Genomic DNA, 23781 nt, shown 5'->3' on the forward strand with positions numbered 1-23781 from the left:
CGAGCTTTTTTTGAGATGGTGAGGCCATTTTTTTCGAGTGGGAGCAGGTTTTGGTAATGGGTTTCTTGATGAAAGAAGGTTTAGGAAGATGGTAGGATTTCTGCCTTTTTGATCTATGGGATGGAAGTTAAAGAGTTTTCTTGGGGATGGGGCTTGATTTGAAGTTTTGGCAGCTTTTTGGATAGACTAGGCATAATTGCCTATTTGGCACGTGGGAAAGGAACAGTGTTTGTTTTTTTTTTCAATTTTTCTTAAGTTTCAAACCAATAGTTAGTGTACATACCTTAACAAAATTTCATTGGTGTGCATGTTCGTTTTTAGCTCCAAATCCTCCCTTCTTACCTGAATTATTGTAAAATACTTTTATAGTTTATGAGTTTCTATAGTCTCAATGTAATATGGTGATTAGAATCTTAGTAATGAGTCCTTCCTATGTGAAATAATTAATTGATCTTTATCATCCCTAGTACCAACATGTTACTTTCTAAGTGTTCCCTTGCTAAAGCCTTAGTAAAGATGTCAGCAATTTGTTGCTTAGTAGAACAGAAATTCATGGAAATTTGACCCTTTTCTACATTGTCCCTTAGAAAGTGATGACATATATCTATATGTTTTGCTCTCTTATGTTGGACAAGATTCTTTGGAATGTTAATTACGCTTGTGTTATCACAAAAAATTGGGACACACTCAATGTTAAGACCAAAATCACTGAGTTGTTGTTTGATCCATAGTAGTTGAGCACAACATGAGGCAGATGCTACGTATTCAACTTCTGCAGTGGATAATGCAACTGAGTTTTGTTTCTTTGATCCCCAAGAGATTAAACATGAACCCAGAAAGTGAGCCATACGTGCAATACTTTTTCTATCTGCTAGGTAACTAGCATAATCCGCATCAGCATACCCTACCAATCCAAAATTACTCCCTTTTGGATTCCATAGTCCTAAATCAGTGGTTCCTTTTAAGTATCAAAGAATTCTTTTAACTGCTTGGAGATGAGATTCTTTGGGGTTGGTTTGAAATCGAGCACATAATCTCACACTGAACATAATATCAGGCCTGCTGGTTGTAAGATACAAAAGGGACCCAATCATACCTCTGTACAATTTTTGTTCCATAACAGAACCTGTTCCTTCTAGGTCTAATTTTGTAGTTGTATCTATTGGGGTATCGATTTGCGTAGCATCCTCCATTTTGAATCTTTTGAGTAGTTCTTTGACATACTTTTGTTGATGAATTAATGTACCTGTAGGTGTTTGCTTTATTTGAAGCCCCTGAAAGTAGTTTAATTCTCCGATCTTGCTCATCTCAAACTCATTGCTCATAAGGTTGGCAAATTCGTTAGTGAGTGCCTTGTTCGTGGCTCCAAAGATAATGTCGACAACATACACATGTACAATCAGTAGATCCTTTTCTTTGTTTCTGAGAAAGAGTGTATTGTCAATTTTACCTCTTGAATAGCCATAGGTTGGGAGAAACTTTGACAGCCTATCATACCATGCCCTTGGGGCTTGTTTTAACCCATAAAGAGCCTTATCAAGCTTGTAGACATAGTCAGGATAGTCATTGTTCTCAAAACCCATAGGTTGTTTAACGAACACTTCTTCCTTTAGTAACCCATTAAGGAATGCACTTTTCATGTCCATTTGATATAGAGTGAACTCCATGTGAGCTGCAAATGCTACGAGTAGTCTGATTACCTCCAGCCTTGCCACATGTGCGAATGTGTCGTCATAGTTTATCCTTTCTTCTTGGTTGTACCCTTGAACTACTAACCTAGCTTGTTTTTTATTATTGTACCGTGTTCATCTAATTTGTTTCTAAGCACCCATTTTGTACCAATTATAGTTCTGTTTGATGGTTTAGGCACAAGATGCAAAACTTTACTTCTTTCAAATTGGTTCAATTCCTCTTCCATGGCTATGATCCAGTCTGCATCTTGAAGAGCTTTACTGGTCTTCTTTGGTTCCACCATGGATAGGAATGCGCTAAAGGCACAATGGTTTTTCAGCCCTGATCTGGTGGTTATTTCTAAAGTAAGATCAGTAAGTATGTTGTCCAAAAGGTGAGAGCTTTGATACTTATATCCATTTATTTCAGGCTCATTGTGTTCCTCGTTACCATTATTTCCAGCTTCTCCTTGACCCATTTCAATTGTCTCCTGAATCTTCATTTGAGTCAATAGTGGCATTTGCTGCAGTAGATGTACCTCTTTCATTCACCTGTTCCTGTACAGATTCACTGGATGTTCTTGATAGTTCCTCATTATCCTGTAAATCATGGTTGGTCATAGCACTTCATCGAAAACTATGTGTACGCTTTCTTCGACACACATTGTTCTATTATTCAAGACCCTATAAGCTTTGTTGTGTGAAGAATATCCCAAGAAGATTCCTTCATCACTTCTAGTATCAAATTTTCCTATCAAGTTTTTTCCATTATTGTGAATAAAGCATTTACACCCAAAAGATCTTAAGTGTGATATGTTAGGTTTTCTGCCTTTTAAGTAATTCGTAAGGAGTTTTATTGATGATTGATCTAGGCATACATCTACTAATAATGTAGCAAGTAGTGTTCATTGCCTCAGCCCATAATTGATTGGTTATGTTGTTAGTGAGCATCATGGTTCTTGCCATTTCTTATAGAGTTCTATTCTTTTTTTCTACTACCCCATTTTGTTGGGGAGTTCTAAGAGCAGAAAAGTTGTGTTCAATACCTTGAGAGGAACATAATTGGATAAACTGCGAGTTTTCAAATTCTGTTCCATGATCAGATCTTATTGCAACAAACTTATTTTCAAGTTTCTTTTGAAGTTTTCTTATCAAGGAGCTAAAGGCCTCAAAAGTATCATCCTTGGAAGTGAGAAATACTATCCAAGTGTACCTAGTATACTCATCAGCTAGCACGAATGCGTACCTTTTTCCTCCTCTGTGTTTAACTCTCATAGGTCCGAAAGATCCATGTGAATTAGTTCTAGTGATTTGGTTGTACTGATTACTTTTTTAGATTTAAATGAGGCTTTAACTTGTTTTCCTCAGGTACATGCTTCACAAATCTTATCACTTTTGAACTTAGTCTTAGGAAGTCCTATTACTAAATTGTCAGAGATAAGTTTGTTTAATTATACTTGACTTGCATGACCCAGGCGTTTATGCCATAGCAGAGGATCCTTTTCCATTACACTTAAACACATCAGTTTTTATGTAGAGAGTTTAGAGGTATCTACTGTGTAAACATGTTTGTTCCTTTGTCTAGTTAGAACAATGTCTCCTGTTGTTAGATTGATTACTTCTACACCAGTAGAATGAAAAATCATCTTGTTTCTTTTGTCTCTGAGAGATGCTGAGGAGGTTGTGTTTTAAACCTTCAAGATGGTAAACCTTTTCGATTGAGTATTCACCAGTCATTCCGATTTCTCCGATGCCCTTAATCTGTCCCCTCTTTCCACCACCAAAAGCTACCAGGCCACCATCCTTTTCTTCAAGTGAAAGGAATTTAGTTTTATCTCCCGTCATGTGTCTTGAGCAAGTGTTGTCCATATACCATTTTTTCTTTCTTCCCTTCACTTGTGCCTGAAAAGAAATTCAAGGGTTAGTTTTAGGTACCCAGATTAACTTGGGTCCTTTCTTAGTATAAAAAGGGTGAATAAAGTCCCTATTTATCCAGTTTGGAAGAAGATTTGTTCTTGAAGCATACATGTTCCTTATCTTGTGGTCATGGCCTCTTCCATTGTTTTTGTTAGAGTTAACTTTGGTTTTATGGCAAGTATTCTTGGAATGACCTGTACTTCCACTTATTTAGCAGAATGTAGGAAATTCTTTTATGGATTTATTTTCATACCCTATACCAATTTTATTATTTTGAGTGTTATTGCCCAGATGTGATATAATCATAGAAGATTTAGTCAATTTGTTTGCTTGATGAAGCTCGTTTTTTTATTTTACTAGTTCAACACTTATTTTCCTGGAATTTTCCTTTTCTGCAAGTAATTCTTTTGATTTTCTAGACTTCCTGTTCACCTACAAGTTGATCACTAAACTTTTCTTTATCCATTACCTTTTGGTTCAAAAATTCCATTTTCAATGATACATTACAAGTCTCAACTTGTTTACTTTTTCCAGCAAAAGTTTATTTTTCTCCTTTAGATCAATGTTGATCTTTTCAAGATCAATATACTCGAATTTCAGATTGGTCATGGCATTTAACAATTGACCTTATTCACTATTTAATTCTTGTATAGTGCTTATGAGTGTAACATGAATGAGGAAAGTTTTTTCTTAGAGAATGAGTTGAGTCTATCCTTTAGATTAGAGAGATTTACCTGATTTTCTTCGTTTTCGGAATCAGATTCATTTTTTGTGTCTTATATGGCCATTAGAGCAATGCCCTCTTCTTCGTCAGCGTCATCTGAACCTGTTCCCCAGCCGGCGTACATAGCCTGATTGTTCTCTCTTTCCTTCCCTTTCTCTTTATTCGCTAGTTCTCTTTTTTCTTTTTCAGCCCTTTCCCTTTTCCATTCTACTTCCCACATAGGACAATCTTTGATTTGATGATCAGTTTTTCCACATTTGTAGCATCCACCATTTTGACCCTTTTCTATGTTTTACTCCTTGGTAGGTGCAGATTTCTTTCCAAAATCATACCTTTCTTAAAAAATTTCTTTAAATTCTGCTTATCAAGGCTATGTCTTCTTCATCAAGATCTGATTCATCATTTTCATCAGTGACCTTGAGATCAAGACTCTTTTCCTTACTTCCTTCACTTCTTTTAGTGCTTTCAATATTCATCTCATAAGTTTTCAAGTCTCCTACCAATTCATCTAAGGTCATATTTGTTAGATCTTTGGCTTCTCTTATTGCAATTACTTTGATTTTCCATGACCAATGAGATTTACACTATGACATTAGTAAAGTATATTCAGATTTATATCTATTTTAAAGTAGTGTCGATACTTCACCTACTAGAATCGAACACTTATATGTAGACCAAAACTAGTAGAATTTAGAAAAGACAACAATTAATTAATAATAAATTATATTTTTGAAACTTATCCAATTAAATGAGTTTAAACAAGTCATATGATCATGTAAGAGTCCACATAAATTGGGTGTGGTGATTAGAGATGTTTGAGGAAGAGTTGTGGTTATACAATCAACATCCTTAGAACAATGTTTGAGAAAACATAAGTATGATGTAAGGATGTAACTTGTTATGTGTGGTTATACAATCAACATCGTTAGAACATAAGCATGTGATCATGTATGAGTCTACATAAATTGGGGTGGCAATCAACAATGTGTTGTTAAACAAGTGATATCCTCACAACATACTTATGTTTTCTCAAACACTATTCTAAGGATGTTGATTTTATAACCACAACTCTTCCTCATACATCTCTAATCACCACACCCAATTTATGTGAACTCTTACATGATCAAATGACTTGATAAACTCATTTAATTAGATAAATTTCAAGAACATAATTTATTATTAATTAATTGTTGTCTTTTCTAAATTCTACTAGTTTTGGTCTACATATAAGTGTCAGATTCTAGTAGGTGAAGTATCGACAATGCTTTAAAATAGATATAAACCTGAATATACCTTAATAATGCCAGAGTGTAAATCTCATTGGTCATACATACACCACGCACATAGAGATGTATCAATTGTATAAAGGGTCTATATATTTTGATAACCAGTAAATATTTAGATATACAAATTTTACAATGGTAACAAAAGTTCAAATTCCAACTTTTTCAACGGTAACATCTCGTTATTTCACAATTCATTAAGTGTTCGTTAGGTAGAGTGTATATGCAAATAATGCTTGTATTATTTATATGTCACGCCCCGAGCCTACACCCTGGACGTAGCCGGCACTCGGAGACCATTGTTGGCCCCAAGCGAACCCTTGGCCTGGCTTACTTAACTCAACGGAAGACTTAACTCAACAAAATAAACTAACGTAATAGTTTAAATGATAAAATCTTAACCAAAATGGCAACTTATGTTCGAAACAAAGTATGTGCAAATACATAGATGAGAGACTCAATACTAATTGTCTGACTGTCTATGAAGCCTCTAAACAACTGAGATGGATGTTGGGACAGGCCCACGACATCCTAATGAACTAATACTAAAATTGAAAGCAATGTAAAGGAGTCCTCTGGAATGCAAAGAGGCTCACCAACAGACCCTGAACTGCTCACTGGATCAACAAATGCGCCGGATGCCGATCCTAGTTACCTGTGTCTGCATCTTAATACGATGCAGGCCAACTGGCATCAGTACATTGAATGTTCGAGTATGCGAGTTGGAATGCTAAAACAACATAGGCTCAAAAGAGATTATGAAAGAAACACTTACCTTGGCTCTTCTCAACTCTTGAATACTTAAATAAACTTATTTCATTATAAAGCAGTTTAAAACAAGCGCAATATAAAGAAAACTGTTGAAAACATGTTGTCAATTCATAATCATAATATCATAAAAAGACAAACCATGCTCCCTCTCAAAGTCTACTTGTGCAATGCATGAATGAAGTGTCATACCCCCATTCACACTAAGAAGAACCCCTTGAGGAACCATGCTACTACTGTTGTGGGAGTTTCTCTAACCAACAACCATCACTTAAGAACTTATAGTGATGATACAACGTTTTACCTCACGCTGCCGAGGCCCATGCTATACTTTTCCATGATATAGGAAGCTAACTCACTAAGTGGATCCACTAGTCTATACGAAAAGGATTCATCTAAAAAATATGACCCTTTTCTACCCATGATAGCTACATGGTTTATGGAGACTTGAGTTAATATGAACTCGCATCCCCATATCGGTGCTCAATACTACTCCCAAAAATATACTTAGTTCTTTATGTTTAAAAACATACTTCTTTTGTGATTTGAGATTAGTGCTCAAAAACTTAGCTCAAAGGCTATCTTGGAAATCTCAGTTTTCCTGCTCGCTTCATTTAGAAAGCTATTTCTCTTTTCTGAAAACTAGCCCGAAGGCTCTTTGAAAAATCATAGTTCCTTTCTTGCTCATATGTGAAAACATTATAAACTTCTTTGGGAATACTTAGTTCCCTAATAACTTTTGAGAAATGAACTCAACTCTTTACTCTTTACTTTACTTGAAACTTGAGCCTTAAAACGAAGTTAAAACGTTTGTTAAAGACTCTTGAAAACTATAAGAAACTTTGCTTTGACTTGCTTCTTAACTTCTAGACTTGACTCTTAACTTCTTTGACTTTGATCTTAAGTTTCCTTGAATTGGATTATGAATTCAAGGTTCATGAATCTCATGTTTATGGGTGATTTCATTATGTTTAGATGTACCTTAGAGTGTTGGAAATAACTAGAAAACATAGGTACATCGCTTAGGAACAAGTACGAAAAGGTGGGGAACGAATAGGGAGAACTGGCGTCCCTAGCGCTCTGAGAGGCGCGGGGCGCCAGCCCTCAAACTTCAGAGAGGTATGGATGGCGCTCTGGCTGGAGCGACACGCCAGAGGCCAAACTTCAGAGAAGTTTTTGTGGCACTTTGGCAGGGACGGCGCCCCAGCCCTTTTGCCCAGCGACTTCTGACTTTCCTCTTCCGTTCTTCCTCTCTAAACCTCCCTAACTTCCATAGCTCCTTATCCCAAACACTTAGGATCAATTGTACCCTCAATATAAAACCAATCTAACTCGAAACACAACTCGGAAACATGAATCAACTCACCCTCAAGCATCAACAACTCAACCAACAAGAATTCTACAATTTGTTCTTCAAGAACCTTACTTCTTTAACATGTATCAACTCAAGATAATTGGATTGAAACAAGTTGGTGTGTGGGTGAACTAACCCAACACAAAAAAGATCTCACATACCTTGTAGGGATCACCCCCGACGAATTCCACAAGTTAAACTTCAACGCTCTTGGCGATTTTTCTTCTTGCTCCTCTTCTTTTATCTTCTCTCAAAACCCTAACCCTTCTTCCAAAAGCGTAAACTGATATAATTCAGCTTAGTTCCCTAATTAATTACAAAAAAAATGAATTGAAATAAAAGGGTAAGAAAAAGACCAAACTACCCTTTAAAAATCCGGATTGGACTTTCCTTTTTCTAACAACCCAACTTCCAAAGGGCATAACTCACTCATACAAACTCGGATTTCCGCAAACTCGGCGGCGTTGGAAAGATATTTCCAAGAGCTTTGCAACCATATATGGAAGTACACTAACTTATCCTGATCTAGGAATTATGGCCATTTGAAGTTGACCAAAACTCAACTTTTCCTTACTTGACAAATTTCCAGATTTTTAATTCTTTCCAAAAATGACTATTTCCAATTATAAGCTTCTTCCTAGTTATTTCAAATTATGAGATGTTACATTATAGTTGGATTAGTTATACTTAGATTATTTCTTAAGCATTGTTCGATTTGGTGCATTAAAAATAGTCACAATTTTAGTACAATTTGTTTTTAGAGCACTTCCTTCTTTAATCATATTCTAATTAATGCATTAAAATCATTGCATTACGAATACCATGAATTTTCATATATTAATAATACACACCATAATACATAATGAGTGGACTTGATAATAAACATTAATAGACAGTGTACAAAATGTATGTCATTTTTTGATTAATCTATATTAGATCATGAGTAATTACGATAATAGCTGACATTAAATTGACCAAAATGCTGGCAGCCAAAAAAAAAGTAGCTTGATTACATAAACCAGCCAAAAAAAATAGTAGCTTGATTACAAAAACAAATTCAATCAACAGATTCAACCAAGCTTAATTAAGATTTGTTGTTGTTCACAGATGTGGTTCTCTTGTGTCCGGTTCTCTTGCAAATTGAACATTTGTTTCTTCTCTTGCTTTTGAAATTATCACCGACGCCTTTGACACATTTTCTCCTTTTTCTTTCAAGCCTGGTATTGACAAGAGGTGGAAGAATCTCACATTAAACAGTTATTCTGGCACACACCATTCGGACTCGAGAGGGACAACATTAATAGAATCTAAGTATGAAAGGAGGTATTATTCAACTTTATACAAAGGCGAAGAGTACTCATAAATGCTCATACCATACTCATTGCCATGCTTCGATCGCAAAATGGCGTGAGCACAAGTTATCTTGATCAAGTCATATTCCCTACAAGAACATGGCTTTTACAGTAGGTCCACATAGGCAGTAACACCTGCACCGAACACGGTAAATTGATTTTCGTCCTTGATTACGTTTTCCACATATAAGGAGTCACCCTCGATCATTATTTTTCTTGCAGGTTTTTCGGCAGCATGCACCATTTGATTACCTATTGATTTGAGGATATATACATGCCTCTCCCTAAATAATTCTCCAAACCTCTTAGCAATCGAATTAAATATTAATGCCACGGGATACTCCCTTTCGTCTATCAACATAACATTGAGTGACTCGGTGATATTTGTGGTCATCACATCATATCTATTGCTAGGAAAATGTACCCTGCTCCACTTTTCAAAACCAATATAATACTCAAGGATGACGGCTGCCGCGGGGCATTTGTTCTTGTATTCTACAAAATGATTGTCAAACTCCTCTAAAGAAATACGCATTGTAGTAAAGATAAAGGTAATCTCCACAATGATGATTTACGCTGAGATTTTCACCGAGGTGCCTCATATAATATCCGTGGTGAGCATAATTTTAAACTTTCACAATACCGTTGGCAATGCTCTTGTGTCTATCGGAGATAAAGCACAAATCTGGTTCATCGACCACAATCTCCTTCAATTTCTCAAAAAAGAATGTCCAAGATGCATCATTCTCTTTCTCCACGACACATAAAGCAATTGGATAAACATGATTTTCCGCATCTTGTGCAACATCGCTCAACAACACGCCCTCGTATTTACCATGTAAATGAGTGCCATCAACCGCAATTACCTTTCTCATGTGAGCAAATCCCTTAATGGAAGCACCGAAGGCCAAGCTATATTACATGAACCTATGACTATCCTTGTTTACTATGATACAATATCTAGAACCAATATTAAATGTCTCGAACATGTAGAAAAAAGCCGGTAAGCATGAATATCCGTTCTCTACTGTCCCTCAGACCATTTCCTTGGGAACCACACCTCCCTTCCAACATTTCCAATAGCTTGGACTACAACGAAAAGAATTAAACATAGCCCTCTGAATCTCTTTAACATTTGGACCCTTGCCATGACGATACATATTTACACAAAGTGAAGCAATGACTTAGATTGAGATTTTTCTATGGCTACTATTGGCATGTTCAACACCACAACTATGCTCGCCAATGTACTTGTAGATACGAAATCTATCTGAACACTCATATTTCCTCGATCGCAAAATCCATGCACAGTTATGAGATACACATTTCACCTTTAAATATTTAGTACAACTCCTCAAAGTAGCAAAATCAAAAGACTTATTTGCCGCCGCTTCGGCTAATAACAATTGCAACTCATTCTTGTTAATGAAAGTTTGATTTATGCATAAATTAGGTCCATCGGAGAAGGAATGGTTGGATTGTAATCTCAATTCCTGTTCTCCCTTCTTCTTCACAACATTCGCGTTCGGGATCTTCCGCATCTACTGGCTGATTTTCTACATTAGTTGGATCATCATGTATATTCATTGAATGATCACCCAAACTCTTATTTGAATGATCAAACAAGCTCTCCTTTTGTATGATCACCCAATCTTTCATTTCCAATAGAATCATTGTCGTCGTCAAATGAATTTGTTGGTTCAATTAGAGGCCTCACATTGACGTGCATCCTCAATGTAGGCCTAGAGCCATCAATACCAATATCTAACATGTACAAGCTAACATATCGATCATTTTTTATGAATGTGGGATGTATTTTTCTCCTCCCATTCATTTGATAGTTAATCACCAAGTCATTTGGCTCGCAAGTTAACTCACCAACCTCAATTATGCTTGTAATCATATCGTCATATGAACCATTACGACGCAACACAATGGGCACTGTTGTCTTACTAAAAGATTTCCAATTCCAGCTTTGGGGAGTCTCCTCCCATACTCCCATATAATCTCCACCAGTAACAACAAATTCAGCTACTGGCATTACAGACTACAAATATCGATATTAGAATATAGTATCAATCTTTAACAATCTATGAGGTACAAAATACGTACAAAAAGGCGATTGGATGAGATCAGGGTACAAAATTCAGCTCCTGCAATGGCGAAACATTTTTTTAATGCTTTAAAACTAAACAAATGTATGTACTAAATTATGGAAGATTTCTCAAATTTCTAAAATGGTGGGATAATCATTTTGAAGCTTGGTTTTTGGAAGAAAATGGAGTAAAAATGAAAATGGAGTAGGAGATGATGATGTTTTACCTTGAAAATGAATATTTTAGCCGAAAAACTCGCCGAAATCGACAATTTTGACAGCAGCAAAAATAACCTGCTCTTCTTTCCCGTTTGGATTTTTTTTCTAATATTATTTTTATAAAATGCAAATAGATATATATTATTCCAAATTAGTTGGAAAAGAAGGGGGGACCAAAGTGGAGATATGGAAACTTAGGGAGGTCTTTTGTATGTGACAATTAGGTCACATGGATGATATCATTAATAGTGGGTATACCATAAATTATTCAAGACTTGTGACTTAATGTCACATTAAGTCTTTAAGGTGGCTATTTTTCCAACTCTCCCTACTTTGTACCTTGCCAAGGGTAAGAACACTTGATTACATGAATACACTAAATTGATGTTTACTAGGACAAAGGTGCCAAGAAAAATCTGAACGGCCTTTAGAACCTATGGTGGCGGGTAGTTTTAGGGCTTAGAAATTGCTATCAAAGGTCTCAGCCTAACTAATGGAAGAGCTTTTTTCCCTACATTTGCTCGGTGCAACCTAGAAATTGGAAGAATTCACTAGTTGCTTACATGCATGCTGCTAGATGACAACTGTGTAACAAGAATGTTGAGGGTGTTGACATGCAAAATGTAGGTGCCAATACAAGTGAGCCGACAAGAATTTGAAGGACAAAATCGCCCATGGGAAAATAACATACCTTGGAAGCTTCCAAGGTCATTATAGGAATTTGTACTAGAAGAGAATTATTATTCATGAACTGGGTATTGTGCATTGTAGAGAATTAGATAGTAACTAGAGCACACTTGATAATACAATTTTAGTTTCTTTTTGGAGAAGAAAATATCATTGTTCCTGAAACTCAAGCTTGAGTTTGGTTATATATGCTCGTGAAGAATGTAATTCAGCAATTCAACAATGGTGTAATTTATATTACTTCCATTATGAGTAGCTAAATTCTGTTCTAGGAGCATGTTGGTTGTTTAGATTTGATTAGGTAGTGACTAATTGTTCTTAAAACTGATTACAATGTAGGGATCTATTGGCTTCTACAAGTTTCAATCTTAAAATTAATGGTTGCCAACATTAATATGAGCTCTCTCATTTCACTTCTGCTTGACAAATAGAAGTGATATTGGGAAAGGCTTCAATGGTGAGGATTTGAGGTTTTAATCAGATGATGATTAGATCTAAAAATAGTTTATATCCAACTAAACCCTCATTTCTTGATATGTTCATGTTGAGACTTATGTCTTTTAACAACTTCAGTTTCCTCAATGTTTGTGCTGACCACATCATCTATAGAATTGTTTAGTAAGTGATCTGATAAGTATTAATGTTTCTAGATATTTTGATGATCTCCTCACAAGTGCAGGGACCCGGTCCTATGCAGAGTATGTTCGTCCACGATTATATGTTGTACAGCGGGCAACCTGTCACTTCAGCGGTTGGTGAGGCACCAATTTCCTGAACCAATCAGAACGGATGAAGTTGCTTGTACGTCGAACAATAGCTCTTCATGGTTTATATATTCAATACACAAACAACATTTTACTCATTCATTCAAAGAGAGATATTCAAGGTTCAAAATAGCAGGGACCTGATAGATTGCATTCTTGCTTCCTCTACCAGCTATTACTTTAACTGCTTGTAATTGTGCGTATATTGTACGAATTGTTTCTCTTGTGATAGAAACGTTTCAATCTTGGGTGAATCATTCTAAAAACTTAGTTGTGAGTAACTTAGTGTCTTACGTCAACGTCTATATTAATCAGTTGGGTTAGTATAGTGGGTAGTGTGGTATCTACTTAGGCTCGTTTAAGTAATAGGTGGTATTACTTAGTGTGGAGATTAGCAAGTTAATCTCTTGTTGTAAACTGTGTTTTACTTTTTCTTGTGAAGTTTAGTAAAAGCAGTTTGAAAATCCCTATGAGACAGGTCGTGGTTTTACTCCATTGAGCAAGAAGGTTTCCACGTGAAGTTGTGTGTACAATTTTTACTTTCAGCATTTATTTACTTTATGTTATTGTAATCGTGTTGAGGACCTGGTCCTATCGTAACTAGTAGACGCATACATTCCAACAAGTGGTATCAGAGCTTGACTTTTCGATTTGGGTAACACCAAGAAAAGAAAAGATTATGTAGGAATAACTGCTCCACCCAGCATGGAAGAAGGTCAGTCATCTACCAGACCACCCCGCTTCTATGGACAATACTATGAGTGGTGGAAGAATCGTATACATTATTACATCAATACTGAAGACACTGAGTTGTGGGACGTGATTCTTGATGGACCATACATTCCCACAAAAGAGGTGAAAGATGGAGAGCTCACAACAGTTATCAAAACCAGAAAGGAGTACAATGAAACAGACAGGAAGAAGATAGAGAAGAACTATAAAGCAAAGAAGATTCTATTATGTGGAATCAACTTAGATGAGTACAACCAAATCTCCGCCTGTGAGATAACCAAGGTGATATGGGACTGTATTCAAACAGCCCACGAGGGAACAACACAAGTGAAGGAGTCTAAGATCGATATGCTTATGACTCAATATGAGAACTTTTGTATGAAGGAAGGTGAAACCATTCACGAGATGAACTCAAGATTCACCTCCATAACCAACAAACTGAGATGTTTTGATGAGCCTATTCCCCCAAGAAAACAAGTTTCAAATATTCTCAAGGTGCTTCCCAAGTCATGGGAAAGTAAAGTGAATGCTATAACTGAAGCAAAAGATTTAAAAACACTTTTCATGAATGAACTAATTAGAAATCTCCAAACATATGAGTTGAGCAAGCAACATGGGACAAGCATGAAGGAGGGAAAGAAGGAGAAATGAGTTGCATTGAAAACATCTCAAAACGATGTGACTGAGGAGGAAGATGAAATGACATATGGCACTAGAAGTTTTCAGAAGATTATCAAGAAGCATGGAGGCTCTCAAAAGAAAGCTTCAACCAGCAGAGCATCATATGCAAATGATCTTTGCCATAAATGTGGCAAACCTGGTCATTTTAAGAGGGGACTGCCCCAGCCAGAAGCAGGAAACTCAGGACTTCAGACCTCGTAGAAGGGACCAGGTCCTAGACCATGCCAAGAGGAAATCTCATGCTGATCAACTAGTTAAGAAAGCTTTGGTTGTATGGGAAAATGCATCCAGTGAGTCCGAGGAAGAGACAGACGGTCCAGAAAATATCTCGATGATTGATGTGGAAGATGATGAAATTGTCTTCAATTCAATTTTCTCACTAATGGAAAAATCTGATGATAAAGTGGATCTGAATGAGGTAACCCTTTTTAATCTCAAGGATGATCTAGATACTCTTCCCATTAATAGATTGAGAAAACTTGATGCTCTATTAATTGACTCGGTTAATGAACTAACTTCTGAAAATTTGATGATGAGTGAAAATCTGAGTCTGTGTGGATGAAAACTCAGCCCTCAACTCTCAAATGTCTGAAATGAGTGTTAGGATAGGTATCCTAGAGACTAGTAGTCTGGAACCCAACGAGGAACCTAGTTCCTCGGAGGATGGGAAGCAAAAACTTAGTAACTTTGAAGTTGAGCTAGAAGAGAACCTAAAGACCTCTGAGTCTAAGTTAGCTGCCTCCCTTGAAAAGAACTCCCATCTAGTGAATGATCTTTGCAAGATCAAAGAAAAGTTAAACCACTCCCTCAAATGGACTGATTCGTCAAACATACTCTCCCACTTAGCAAGTCAGAAGTTCAACATCAAAAGAGGGTTAGGTTGTAGACAGATAGAGCCTCCTTACAATCCCCACAGTAAATATGTGGTTGTCTCCGACAACCTTTTGTGAACCCATTGTGGAAGAAATGGCCATTTAAAGAAAATTGTGAGATTCTGATAGGAGTAAAAGAAAGGCAGAAAAAGTTCTTTAAATCAAGAAAAGTTTTTGAAAAAAAAGAAAAGGTCACCTGGTCCCAGCTACCATTTCAGCAAGAATACTTTGCCACCATGGACGGGGAGGTTTCTCATGAAGCCTCTTGACAGTTTTTGGGAACTCTATCTGAAGTGGGCCTAAGTCTAATAAGAAATTCTTGTGAAGAAGAGAGGAATAAGTCAGTGTTGGTAGATGGATAGTGGATGCTCAAGGCACATGACTGGACATACTCTAAACTTCCTCTCTTTGGAAGCACACTAAGGTGGCGGTGTGTCATTTGGTGATGGAAAGAAGGGTTTCATTCTTGGAATTGGCAATATAGGAAGAACAACTGATCATTTCATAGATAATGTACACTATGTGGATGGTTTGAAATACAATCTCTTGAGTGTTTCCCAAATTTGCGACAAGGGAAATGAAGTTAAGTTCATGTCTAATAGGTGTCTGGTTACGAACTGTGTAACTAAAAGGGTTGTTATGTCTGTCAAAAGAGTAAAAAATATGTACGTTGCAAATCTTGACTCTATTGAAGGGGACAATCTTTCATGCCTGAGCACTCAAACTGATGATGCAAATCTGTGGCATCGGCGATTGGGTCATGTAAGTTCCTCTTTGTTGAACAAACTTGTTGCAGTGGACCTGCTCCGTGGATTGCCAAAGATGAAGTTCTCAAATGATAAAGTCTGTGATACCTGTGCAAAAGGGAAACAAACAAGATCATCTTTCAAATCCAAGAAATATGTGAGCACAACTAGACCTCTGGAGCTTCTCCACATAGACCTGTGTAGACCAGTCAGAGTTCAAAGCAGAGGGGTAAGAAGTATATTTTGGTAGTTGTTGATGATTTCTCCAGGTTCACCTGGAACATGTTTCTGTGGACTAAGGATGAGATGGCCGGACTTTCGATCACGTTTGCCAAAGTAATTCAACTGAAGGCTAACTGTAAGATTGCTAGTATCAAATCTGACCATGGCTCAATGTTTGAGAACTCTCAAATTGAAGACTTTTGTGCTGAAAATGGGATCAATCACAATTTCTCTACACCAAGAACTCCTCAGCAAAACGGAGTTGTTGAAACGAATAATAGAACATTGGTGGATATTGCCAGAACTATGTTGATTGACTCAGGACTAGCAATGAATTTTTGGGCAGAAGCAGTCAATACAGCATGCTATGTTACTAACAGGTGTCTTATCAGGTCTATGATCAAGAAAACATCTTATGAGTTGCTGAACAACAGGAAACCTTTAATTGCTCATCTGAAACCATTTGGTTGCAAATGTTTGGTACTGAACAATGGAAATGATGACCTTGGCAAGTTTGATGCCAAAAGTGATGAATGCGTTCTTGTTGGGTACTCTTCTACTAGCAAGGCATACAGGGTTTTTAACAAAAGAACACTATGTTGAAGAGAGCATGCATGTGAAATTTGATGAGTCTGAGAGAAATGATGAACACAAAGAAGACCCTGATTTGGAGAATTTGATCAAGGGAAATAAGGATAAGGCAATCCAAAATCCTGGAAACAAACAGGTTGCGAAAGAAACTGATGTAGAACTCACAGAAGAACCTGGTCCCTCAGGTTCAACCCATGAAATATTATCTCAAAATCCAGAAGGTGAGAAAGGTGAATTAGATGCTGATGTGGAAGAAAAGATATACAGATTGGGTAACATCGATACAAGAAGAGCTTCATCAGTTTGAGAGAAGCAAGGTGTGGCACCTGGTCCCAGACCACTTAACAGAACCATTATTAGGACGAGATAGGTCTTCAAAAACAAACTTGATGAGCATGGGATCATCACCAGGAACAAGTCAAGACTCGTGGTGCAAGGATACAATCAAGAGGAGGGGATTGACTATGACGAGACTTTTGCTCATGTAGCCAGAATGGAAGCTATTAGAATCTTGATAGCCTTTGCCACCCATATGGAGTTTAAACTCTTTCAAATGGATGTCAAGATTGCTTTCTTGAATGGGAATTTGAAAGAAGAGGTGCATGTCAAACAACCTCCAGGTTTTGAAGATGCAGATGTGCCAAATCATGTGCTAAAGTTGGACAAAGCTTTGTATGGTTTAAAACAAGCTCCTAGAGCTTGGTACGAGCGTTTTTCGAAGTTTCTCCTTGTAAATGGGTTCAAAAGAGGTAAAATTGATAATACCTTGTTCCTAAAATCTAGAGGTAAGGAGTTGTTAATTGTGCAGGTATATATAGATGACATCATCTTTGGATCTACTTCAGATTCACTGAGCAAATAGTTTGTTGATTTGATGAGTAGTGAATTTGAAATTAGCATGATGGGGGAGGTTACTTTCTTCCTAGGACTACAGATCAGACAGTCTTCACAGGGCACATCCATATGTCAAGAGAAGTATATAAAAGAACTGCTGAAAAAGTTCAATCTACTTGAAGCAAAGTTCTTGATACTCCTATGAGCACAAGTGTGAAGCTTGATCTAGATAGAGATGGAATTGAAGTCAATCAGACCATGTACAAAGGATTATTGGGTCACTTCTGTATCGCACTGCAAGCAGACCTGACATAGTCTTCAGTGTAAGGATGTGTGCAAGGTTTCAAGCAACATCAAAGGAATCACACTTGAAGGCAGCCAAGCGAGTGTTGAGATACTTGAAGGGAACACAGGACCTGGTCCTCTTCTATCACATTGGTGACTCTCTTGATCTAATTGGTTATGCTGATGCTGATTATACAGGTTTTCTTGTTGATCGAAAAAGCACATCAGGCATGGCACATTTCCTAGGATCATCACTAATTTTGTGGGGGACTAAGAAGCAAAATTCAGTGGCATTGTCTACAACAAAAGCAGAATATGTGGCTGCTGCATCTTGTTGCGCTCAACTACTATGGATCAAATAGTAACTAGAAGATTTTGGTGTTCTCAAAGATACTATTCCTCTAATCTGTGATAACACTAGTGCAATGAACATGGCCAGGAATCTTGTTCATCATAGGACAAAACACATAGATGTGAGGCATCACTTTTTAAGGGACAATGTTGAGAAGCAAAATGTGGTGATGAAGTTCTGTAAGACAGAAGACCAATTGGTTGATATCTTTACTAAGCCCTTGAGTAAAGAATGTTTCTTCAAAAATAGGTTAAGGCTGGGGATGCACAAAATCACCTGATTCTATAGCAAGTCTGCAAAAAATCCTCCATTTGATTATGTTAAGGAGGGCAGGTATCTCTACTTGTTGTAATGCTTACTGTTTGAGAATTCACTTCCGGTACCTTAATGCAGGTATACACTCATGGCGTTATGGCTGAAGGGAAGATCTAATCATACAGGCAGGGCTACATACTAAATGGGACCTAGTCCTCATGAGGTTAGTATCACTTATGATACATTGTGTGTCTGTCAACGGTCACTGCCACGTGTCTCTCACCCATTCATCGCGTCAGTTTTAAGCATCTTTTCACTTTAAAACCAAGAGTCGCTTCGTTTCAGGGACCCGATACCTCTTGTACTTAAATATAAACCTAACCTCTGTGAATCTAAGCTCTTAATTTCTTCCTAGTCCCTTTGTGATTCATTACTTCATTCCTAAATTTTCCCTTCTTTTATTCTCATCAAAATGACCAACTCCTCTTCATCTTCAAGGCCTCCTATTTCCCAAGAGGTTGAAAACCCTAGTTCTTTCAACTTCTCCATTCCTCTCCCAGAAGAGTCTCCCTCGACACCAGTATGTGGAGTTGGTGAAACAGTTGAATCCACCACTCCTCTTACTAAAGTAGTGGTATCTCTTGTACTACCATCTAGGGAGATTTTACCCTATTCTCCTACTTTGGTGTTGTTCTGTGACAAATCCCAGAACTCGGAGGCGCAATGTGTTGTGAAACCTAATGTCAAACCTCTCAATGAAGAAGTAGAAATGGCTTGTAGGGCGGTGTCTTCTACAATGTCTGAGCGACTATTTGAAGGGGATTTGCCTAAGGGAAGGGGTCCAGAGTCAAACATTCTAGCAGCAAGGGTAGAACTGGTGGTTGTGCAAAGTTTGACTTCGCTTAAAGGAGATGTTCAACCAACTCTATTGGAACCAGAGTGGAGATCACCGGAACAGGTCCCTCACAATGTTCAACCTGTGTTTGACCAAACTCCCAGGTCATTTAATGTTGAAAGTGAAAAGGAGGAGAAAGAACCTCCTTTGAGATGGAGCAGAACGGAGGTGCGAGGAGCCAACATCATAACAGTTGGTGTCCCAGATCGAGAGACAGTTAAGAGTGCTCCTGAGGCTGACCTCATTAATGAGTCTACTGAGTTTGTGAAGGAGAGACAAAGAAAAGGAAAAGGAAAGATGGTTGAGTTCCATTCTAAAGGAGACAAGAAGAGGTATGGGACAAGGAGTAAGACGCCGAAAGTTATGGGAAGTGTCATAGCAGCAAGCATAATTCAAATGGAAAGGGATAGGAAGAGGAGGAGGAAAGGTCATGAGCCTGAAAAGCCTACCTCTACCCCTTTGCATGTTTGGTCTAGTGACACTGAGTCTGATGGTATTGTTGCATATGTGGTGAAAAGAAGGAAGAAAATAGAGGACGAGAGGGTAAAATCAAAGGGAATTCAGAAGGCTGTAAAGGAATCACTTGTGAAGAAGGAGAGAGTGAGAAAAAGGGTCACTGCTAATTCAAATTCAGTCAACAAGTTCAGTCAAGGGACCAGGTCCTTCTGTTCAAAATCCTGTTGCAGACAAGGAGATGACAAGGGAAGAGCGCATAGTAGAAATGGAGAACTAGAAAGTGCTGAATGACAGACGATTCGACCCTGACATCCTTACTGCATTTGGTATGTCGAATCTCTTTGATGTTGTTTCTCTACAAGGTTGGGGCCATCTGTTCAAACCCCCATCACTATATCTTCATGAACCTGAGGTGCGTGAATTTTACTACAAAATGGAGCTTCTAGAGGATGGAGGAATCAGGACTACTGTCAAAAATATTAAAATCTTTCTGGATGAGGAATCCTTGAGGATCATTCTGGGTGTGCCGATGAAAGGAATACGATTAATTGAGGACTGCAAACCATCCAGTGAGTTCCCAAAACAGGCCACAAAGTGTGTGGACATCAAGCGAGCAGGGTTGCAAAAGAAGTTTCTCAAAGGGGAATATCAGTTACTCTTTGAGTTCATCAACAAGGTGTTGGTACCACAAACAGAGAAAAGAACTGTGGCATCTGCTCCTGATTTGTTTCTCATGGAAAAGTTGGATGAACTTAAGGAAATTAATCTCCCTGCTATAATGCTTGAACATATGCACAGGGTTATGACTTGGAAACGGGCTAAACATGGCATCCCTTATGGCTACCTGTTGAATTATGTGTTCAAACATTTTGAAGTGCCTTTGGGACGAGGAGTACCTGGTACCACCAAGCAAATGTTTACTGTTGTCACCCTGCTGGAATGTGAGTGTGTTGAAGGGAAGGCCAAGGGCAGGTCTCAGGTGGCGGATCTTCTAGAACAGCAAGCATCTCTTAAACGTGAGTTGATTGATCTCACTGCGATCTTAAATGATAAGGAGGTTGAAATTACGCAACTAAAATCTAAGTTGCAGAAGGCTGTCTCCAAGGGACCTGGTACCAGTGGTGTGGATGAGAAAGTGGTGCAAAAGTTGAAGGATGAGAATGAACTACTGCTGAAGACAAATGCCTCATTCAGTGAAGAAGTCATGGCTCTCAACAAGCAAATTATCCAGGCTCATGAGGCTGTAAATGAGAGGATGTCCTTGCTAATGTGCACCCTTAATCCCCTTCCCCCTCCGTCCTAAACAAGTCATGTCCTCCTAGTCTCTTCATTTCTGTGTCAAAACTCTTGTGGCTATGTGTATTGTTTTGACTGACTCTTGTGGTCAGCTTTTGTGATCTAATGTTAATTGTTACTATGCCCTGCTTAGTATGGTTTAATAATCTCTTTTTTCTTACATGCTCATGCTCCGTGTAGCCATGGCCCTGAATTCTTAAATGCTTTGCATATAACTCGCATATGTTTACTACTACTCCTTTTTAATGATGTCTAAAGGGGGAATTTTGGGGGTAAACTGTTGTGAAATCAGAAGGGAACTGAATTAAGGGGGAAGAACAGTGATAGGTGGAACAGTGACAGGGGGAACTAATGCAGTTTTGAATGAATGCTTAACACTTATGTGAGGTTGTTTGTAGGTTGTTTGTCATCATCAAAAAGGGGGGAAATGATAAGTATTAATGCTTCTAGATGTTTTGATGATCCCCTCACAAATGCAGGGATCCGTTCCTCTGCAGAGTATGTTCGTCCAGGATTATATGTTGTACAACTGGTAAGCTGTCACTTTAGCAGTTGGTGAGGCGCCAATGTCCTGAATCAATCAGAACGGACGAAGTTGTTTGTACGTCGAACAATAGCTCTTCATGGTTGATATATTCAATACACAAACAACATTTTACTTATTCATTCAAAGAAAGATATTCAAGCTTCAAAACAGCAAGGACCTGATAGATTGCATCCTTGCTTCCTGTACCAGTTGTTACTTTGACTGCTTGTAATTGTGCGTATATTGTAGAAATCGTTTCGCTTGTGATAGAAACGTTTCAATCTTGGGTGAATCATTGTAAGAACTTAGTTGTGAGTAATTTAGTGCCTTACGTCAAAGTCTATATTAATCAGTTGGGTTAGTATAGTGGGCAGTGTTGTATATTCTTAGGCTCGTTTAAGTAATAGGTGGTATTACTTAGTATGGAGATTAGCAGGTTAATCTCTTGTTGTAAACTGTGTTTTACTTTTGCTTGTGAAGTTTAGTAAAAGTAGTTTGAAAATCTCTGTGAGACAGGTCGTGGTTTTACTCCATTGAGCAAGGAGGTTTCCACGTAAAGTTGTGTGTACAATCTTTACTTTCAGCATTTATTTACTTTCTGTTATTGTAATCGTGTTGAGGACCTGGCCCTATCGTAACTAGTGGACGCATACATTCCAACATGATCATTGTTATTCTATTAATCTAATTGGTGTTTCTAGTAACTGCCATTAAGTTGATATTTATATGTGCCGCTTCACAAAAATAAAGTTTGTTCGAAGCTTATCGGTAAGATCAAAACAATAGTACAATCATCCTAAGTCCTATGGTGGACACCTAACTGTTTTCCTCTTTAATAAAAAGGTACAATTGAATTATATGTGAGGTTTAAAGGATAATGGATTAAGTCTGGAACCTATGTAGATAAAATGATTAATAGCTAAATAGTAAGCAAAATAATGAATTAAACATGATAAGCAAATAAATGATTAAGATAGCATGTATTGTCTACCGACTAGTTCAAGGCTCCCTTTAGAGCTGTCAAAATGGGCTGACCCAATCCAACCCTAACAGGCTAGAGAGTTAAACGGGTTAGGACGGGTTGACCCTTTTAATTAAAGGGACAATAAAAATAGTAGCCCAACCCAGCCCTAAACGGGTCGCGGGTTGGGATGGGTTGGCTCTCCAATCGAAAAATGGACAACATTGACCTCTTAGAAAGAGTATCGAATGTTGATGTCTGATGAACACGACATCAATACATACAAAAATTCATCCATGAATTACACATACTTCAATGAATACTTACAAAACAAAAATATAATAGTCAAGCTACAACATTCATAAGATTCATTCGAGCAAAAAAATTACATGATCACAATTTTCATAAACAAGACAATAAAGGAGAAGTGGAGAATTAGGTGTAAAAACAAAAGTAGAAGAAGTCAAAGATTCATAGTTATAATTGAGTAATCGACTTAAGCTAATAAGAAAATTTAGTGGGTCAATGGCCCTAAAATGTAAAAGATATAAAAAATAGTTAACTTGATTTTATATTGATATTTTAAAAATATTTATTGACAAAATCTTAACAAATAAAACACTACTTAAAATATAGGAAAAATTACTGAAATATATGTCTTATGTTTCCCTTATTTCCAATATTCCCTTCTATTTCTAAAAACCTCTAAAATCCCTTATTTCTCTCCTAATTCTAAATTATTTTATTATGTATCCGAGCTAGTTTTTAATGTATCTGAGCTACATATTATGTATTCGGTTTATTTTATAATGTATCCGAGCTAGTTTTTAATGTATCTGAGCTACATATTATATATCTAGTTTATTTTATAATGTATCAGAGCTAGTTTTTAATATATCCGAGCTACATATTATGTATTCGATTTGTTTTACTTTTTCGGGAATTAATGTAATTACAAATTAAATAGGGATAGATTGTAATTTCATATTAAAACTATGTGATTTCTAAAATTTATACTATATATGATAAATATTTTTAAAATTCACAGCCCACGGGATGGCCTCTGAGGCTTGCGGGTTGGGTCTACGAGGCTAACGGGCCAATATAGGCTGGGCTAATAAACTTCGTTCCTAAATGAGCTGAAAAATTAAGCCCAACCCCACTTAATTCAAGGGTTGGGTTGGACCGACCTATCGGGTCAAGCCCATTTCGACAGCTCTAACTCCCCTCAATATATTTTAGAG

At 37.4% G+C, this 23781-nt stretch overlaps 1 protein-coding gene across 5 annotated transcripts in view; it reads left to right on the top strand.

Annotated features, from left to right (window-relative positions):
- LOC125809294 (uncharacterized) overlaps positions 1-23781 on the top strand; it is an 862104-nt gene that overhangs the window by 701530 nt on the left and 136793 nt on the right. The window contains exon 7 of one of the 5 annotated variants that reach the window (XM_049488949.1): positions 22515-22527. The exons of the other annotated variants lie outside the window; for them this stretch is intronic. The gene's annotated coding sequence lies outside the window, so the exon portion shown is untranslated. Of the gene's footprint in view, positions 1-22514; positions 22528-23781 lie in introns of those variants that run through there. 5 annotated transcript variants of the gene reach the window in all.

The sequence above is a fragment of the Solanum verrucosum genome, unplaced genomic scaffold, assembly GCF_900185275.1.
Source record: "Solanum verrucosum unplaced genomic scaffold, falcon-dt-bn FXZP01000062.1, whole genome shotgun sequence".
Lineage (NCBI taxonomy): Eukaryota > Viridiplantae > Streptophyta > Magnoliopsida > Solanales > Solanaceae > Solanum > Solanum verrucosum.